The sequence below is a fragment of the Dipodomys ordii genome, unplaced genomic scaffold (assembly GCF_000151885.1).
Source record: "Dipodomys ordii isolate 6190 unplaced genomic scaffold, Dord_2.0 Scaffold93, whole genome shotgun sequence".
NCBI lineage: Eukaryota > Metazoa > Chordata > Mammalia > Rodentia > Heteromyidae > Dipodomys > Dipodomys ordii.
The window spans coordinates 7,898,239-7,904,227 of NW_012267309.1; positions in this window are offsets into that span (position 1 = coordinate 7,898,239).

Consider the following 5,989-nt stretch of genomic DNA (forward strand, 5'->3'; position numbering starts at 1 on the left):
TTTGGAGTGGAAAATTTTTACTGTCCCAAATAATTAATTCATAGACTACCTGGAAACTGGAGGTTCAAGACATGTCGATATATCAGGAAAAATCAAGAACTTCTAAATTAGAATTCTCAGAGTTACAGGAATTATTCAGTCTTCAATCCATACTATTAGTTGATTAACTGCAAGTGTTCTCATTCCTAAATCTTAAAAATGCCAACCAGATGGCATACATGTATCAATTAGTTACATTTCTGAGTATATTGGTGCACAGCAATTGGCAAAATGCAAAAGGCAAAGTTAACTTTTTGAACTAAGCAATGTCCATCTTGCTAGGATTTCCAATAAAGTAAATATATAGTGTAGGTTGTGCACCCGCAGTTTAAAAAGGCTAAATAAAACTCTACATAACTAATTTTGAACATGTAGGGTAAAATATTCACTTCCTGCAACAAAACATTTGTGTTAATTTTACTTTAAATGGAATAATTTGTAGCTACTTTGAGTCACTGTTCAATATTCTAGTTAGGCTGTCCCTTCACCACTGGAGACAACCTCTATTTTATTATACATTATGTATTATATATATATTCTATTATATAACCTCTCTTCTATTATATAACATCAACTCTTTCTTCATTTGTTAGAGTTTTTAAGGAATATTTGCACATTTAAAACAATTAAGCCTTGTGAAGTTATTTATATGAATTGCTTGTATTACAACATAAACTAGAAATAGGACTTAATGGTCTGATAAGCAGAACAAGTATGTTAATAATGGATTTACAGAGCCTGTAGTTAAGTTTATATCAAACATTGCCTTCATGATACTGGACATTTATTTCAAAAGAAAGCACTAATGTAAGTTTTGTATGTGTATTATATGTGGATCTAATAAAACCCTAGCACTTATTTCCAATCAATTCAATCCTTGGAATTTATTTAAATTGCTGTGACAATTTCCTTAAATTGTGTTGTACAAGTATTAAGATAGTAAGTAGCTATTACTTAAAATACTGAGCACAACCCTTGACACATAAAAGATGTCCAATAAATATTGCTTTAATACTCTTAACAGACCTGCCCAAAGACAGGTGAGGCAAAACCCAGAACAATACTGAAAAAAAGGGAAGAATTATATGAATAGCTGACATCTCTACAAGGATCACAATGTTTTGAGAATTATGCATAGTTCATGATCTCATTTAATCCTTTAATCAATCCCATTCCATTTTCAGTTGCACATGTAAAAAATGTGTTTCTGAGAGCTGAAAGTATTTGCTGGACATCACGTAGGAATTGTGGGATTAGCCTTAAAACACATGAAGCCTAACACTAATACCAAATTCTTAGTTAATGTCTTGTACTGTCTCTTGATAGTAAGGAACCCATGCTACCAGATAGGAATTACTTAAATGCATAGAGAAAGAATAGAAAAATATAGATGAGAATTTTAAAAAGGAAGAGGACCGATTTATTTTCTAAGCTGTTTCCAACTCACAATTTATAGTAACAAAGAAAAAACAAGACGTTTTAAGCAAACACTAAACTGTCTTGTATCATCAGTAATAGTTCCATATTATTAGTGAAGGAATAATTTTTATGACTAAATAATTTGTATAAGACTCTGCAAGAAGGTTTCACGTGATTGTGTGTATTCTACCACTATCAGTCTACCATTTCTTATTTTATTTTGTATTGCCTGAAGTTTGAAAATTCCTTGTTGTCCAATATTAATTTAGCTTTGTATACTATAGTACATGACAATAAACATTGTTATTATGATGTATAATAGAGGAATAGTAGCATCTTTCATTTGTAAAATTCATTGCCATCTCGCTTGATAAAAAGCTTTTGCGCATATGTAATTTCCAATAGATATTCTGCCCTTATTCCAAAACTATATATTCTCTTCCAACAAATGAGACATGTTTGTGGATGAGTACACACAAATACTTCCACACACATATTGCAAAAGAACACTAAAACACATCTAAAAAAGAAGGAAAAATATTATGGAATATTTTATTTCTCTTTCTTATAAGTAACCTCATAATTAAGTCATTTCTATAATAATACTATATAAAACCATACAAATGTTCATTATTTAAATAATATTTAACTAATATTATGGTATCTTCTAACAAACACATAAAATAGTATTCTCCTCAAAAATGGACTATTGGTTAAAAAACAGTTAAGTAATTAGACTGTAGGCACTAAAAAAATAATAATAATAACAGGGACTAAAAAGGGATACAGTTCAGGTAATCAGATGTATGTACTACTTCTTATCTTCTCAGTTCCAGATTCAGGAGAGCAGCAATGAAATGATTCACCAGGTCCAGTCTACAAATGCTTGGAGCCAAACATGCTCTTGCAACTCTGTAAGCAATTTTTAAAGTAGTTTCAGCCACATTAAAATGAGCAACAAAGGAAACATGGACTCTAGTCCCTTGAGAGCTATGTTTTCTAATGTTTCTATTAGAAATAAACTCTGCATTCAATTCCCAATAGCAGCATTATAATGAACATGATTTTATGGGGATAAATTACTGCTGTATTTCAGTTCCATTGTAGGTTAAAGAGGCTTTTGTGGGTAGCACTGCAGATATCATCATCTTATGTGCTTTTGCTATTATGGAAAAATGAAGTCTGAGTCCAAGCTAATTGTTTTAATTATTAACATGGAAAACACACTCTAAAAACATCTTTTTTTTAAATCCTTGAAGGCTGAATATTTAACTGTCACCATTTTCTGAGGCAGAAATTATAGTTTAATCCATTAAGATTTCTATATGAATATCATCAAAATTTATCTATTAAAGATAGCTTGCAAATATGCTGGTTTAACATTTATGAATTGGCATACAAACCTATTATAAATTAGAAATACCATATCAAAAGGCAGGTAAAACCCAATCCTAAAAAAGCCAACCCTGGCAGAAAAATTCTTTTGAGACTCTTATCTTTAAGATACTATTCAAGAAAGCCAAAAGTGATGCAGTGGTAGAGTTCTAACTCTTGGCACAAAGAGGCCCATGGATAGCAACCAGACCCTAAGTTCAAGTCCTAAGACCAGGAAAAAAATTAAAAAGAAAAAAAGCAGGTAAGCCACGAACCAATAGCTCACATCAGAAAACCTAGCTATTAGGAATGGGATGAAGACACCAAAACGTTATAGTTTAAAGCCAATCCATTCTGAAAAAGTAAAGGAGACTCCAGAGCCATGGAATATAATCATAATCAGAGAAATAATAATGATAGCAGTGTTTAATTAAAGTTAACCTATCAGATATTCTAGCTAAGCCACACAATGACTTATAAAATATCAGGGTAACCATTTGGGGTATTAGGATGAAAACAGCCTCTTAAATAAAAGGCAAACATTTATTTATGCTCACTTAACGGTAATTCTTCTCATAATGTGGGGAGTGTTCATGAACCATGCATTCTCTTTGTAAACTTCCTTGATTACAAATATTATTCTACACTATAAAGATTTCTCCAGACTTTCTTTTCCTCCCCGCTCCCCACCTTGGTTCAGTTTCTGTAGTCTGGATCCTTCTGAGAATCCATACACTCATTTTAAGTTGTCTAATTTGTTTAAAAAATGTGAACACATTGTTTTGAATTTTTTCTTTGTTTTTGTAGCAGTAATGATTTCTTACTTCATATTTCATGTTTTATTGACATTCTTGGGTTTAACTCTATCATTGTACGCCTGTTTTGTGTAGGATATGTATTTTCTTTGTTTCTCTGTTTTTTTTTGTTGCTTTAAGTTTAGCATGGGTGGAATGTTTTCTGCTGTCACATTCTTAAGTATCCACTGGTTTTCCCCAATATGTTTGTGTTCATTTTAGAGGTTTTTCTGAAGTATGCAAAATGTATATTATCAGAATTCCGGTGAGCTATAGAAATCTTATACCTTTGTAATCCCCACTATCCTTTTGGGTAATATATCTTACACATGTTGAATCTATATATGTCACAAACCTAATGACATTTGGCTATCATTGTTACACTGCAGAATTTTGAATAATTGAGTAAAGCTGAAGCAGGGGAAATAGGAAAAAATATATTTCACATTTGATTAAACTACCCATTTTAGTTAAAATTAGTGATTCTTTTCATATATTCCTATGGATTCAAGTTAACCATCTGGTGTCATTTCCTTATTCTAATACAGCTCTCCTTCCACCCACAACCATTGTGATGTTATATAATATAATTATATACACATTATTTTATGCAATTGCTTTTTAATCAGCTGAGAAGAAAGGAAAAGTAATATGCAATTATAATGTCTTTTCAAATGACTTACTAATTACTGTACGGGTGCTTTTTTATTGTTTTTATATGGATACAAATTTCCTGTATTATTACTTAGTTTGTTTTGAAAGGTTACTAGAAATAAAGTCTTATTCTTCCTCTCTTTCTTATAGTTGAGAACAATTCCAGGATGTCTTTTTCTTATTTATTTCTTTGGGAACTTCACATTTTATCTGCTAATCTATCTGAGTCATAAGTAGGTGAATTTAGGTTATCCAGATGTGTAAAACCAATAATATAATTATCGGTAATATATAATTATATTATTTTATATATTGCATATAAATTATACAATTATAAGATGTATAATTAATTATAAGAGATTTATTAGGTTGGCTTACATGTTCAGTTAAATAGTCCCATGACGGCTGTCTAGGGGAATCAGTTGATATTAAATCCAAGGAGCTGGAAGCCTGCAAATCACAAAGATTTTGAGCTAGGCACTATAATCCTAGCCATTTGGGAGGCTGAGATTGAGGATGGAGGTTCAAAGCCAGCCCACCTAGGAAAGTCAGTTATGTTTTTATCTCCAATAAACTGTTCAGAAAAAGCCAGAAGTGGTGCTGTGGCTGAAGTGGTAGAGCCTAGCTTTGAGCAAAAGAAACTCAGAAACAGAGCCCAGGTACAGTGTTCAAGCCCCAGGGCTGACAAAAAAAATATGATTTTGAGTCTTTTTTTTAAAGTGAAAATACTGTACAGAGGGGCTACAATAACATGGGCAAGATAATGAATACATTTCTTATCAAGCATTGTAGCCTCCTCCTTTGTTTCCCCTTCCCATCCCCCCCCACCCCAACCCCCCCCCCCCCCACCCCACCAAAGTTGTAAAGTTCGTTTTCAACATAAGGACTTGTACGTCTAGTTGTTGCAATGGGTCCACCTGGACCCCAGAAAATCATTTGTTCAAAGGCTGAATAATCTGCAATCTTTTGACTATGGGTAATAGTACTGTGTACATTACATCTATTCAAGAAGAATCTAATTTTTTTTTAGTTTCCCTCTTCCAGTTTTCAGACCTATTTCTGTCCAGACAAATGCAATCATTATATTCAATGTACAATATATAAAAAAGGAAATTAAATAAGTTGAGGGTATTGATGAGTTTGGGAAAGATGAGAGAGACAATCTGAAGGGGTGACATTTTAGTCAACCAGTACTCATAAACTGAGTTGTTGAAATGTCTTTGTACAGTTATGTAAAATAAGATAAAATAAAATATGGTGAGACTGTAAACATGAATAGGCTGGGCATTGAGATAGATAATAATATACAGTATATCTCAGATAAAAGGAGGTCCCTTGAAATTTCACTGTAACCCAAGTACTATGATCTGAACTAACAGCTGAATAAAAAAGCAGAAATAATATCCGATTACTTATCTTGTAGGAGCACTCAATGTATAGAATAAGAAAACATTCCCTTCTCTTATGACTCCATTTTCATCCTGAGAGATGGAAAAATTAAAGGCAAGACCCAACTGAATAGAAGCTATAGATCATTTCAAACCCACTGGCTGAAAGAGTTCAACCAATTAGAAAATCAAAGACCTACCAATAAGCGAGTCATATTCCAAACACCTGACTTTCATAAAACTAATTAACATGCAAGGCTGTGTAGCTAAAAATCCCAGAATCAACCACACCACTGGCAACCCTTTATTGGAACTCCTCTT